Source organism: Homarus americanus, unplaced genomic scaffold (genome assembly GCF_018991925.1).
Source record: "Homarus americanus isolate GMGI-L3 unplaced genomic scaffold, GMGI_Hamer_2.0 scaffold20465, whole genome shotgun sequence".
Taxonomy (NCBI): Eukaryota; Metazoa; Arthropoda; class Malacostraca; order Decapoda; family Nephropidae; genus Homarus; species Homarus americanus.
The window spans coordinates 7,578,540-7,579,099 of record NW_024756914.1 but is presented as its reverse complement, the minus strand read 5'-3'; positions in this window follow the sequence as shown (position 1 = coordinate 7,579,099).

Genomic DNA, 560 nt, shown 5'->3' with positions numbered 1-560 from the left:
TTTTCATCTCCAACATAATGAAGCCAAAGTTTATATAGCTGTCGTCAAACTTGCGTTTCTTCGCTTTCCCAGTCACTGAATTATAAGCTCCTAATTTTTTAATTATTGGAGAAGACGTGTGGTTCATCCACCTCATCAGTACGTGAACCTCCTTGTACATTAGAGTGGCTCAAATATATATATATATATATATATATATATATATATATATATATATATATATATATATATATATATATACACACCGAACCTTCGGAGTTTATTCAGTAGCATCTGACAATAGATAGTTATACTTGAAAAAGAAAAACTGAGTTAGGTTACTTAATCTATCCCATCATAAACTTGGAAATGAAGCATTACATCACACAGTTTCCTGGCACCTGACTTTGTGGCATTTACAAGAATAAGTTGTTTATTCAATTGGGGTTTCCCGTCGCTATAGTTGTGTTGGTTTCTGTAGCATAGTCCTTCACATTCGAGTACATTCTGTTTATGAGGCGAAGAACCACTGCGTGGCTATGCTGGACATATGCCCTTTGGGTGATATTTAAGTTAGGTTC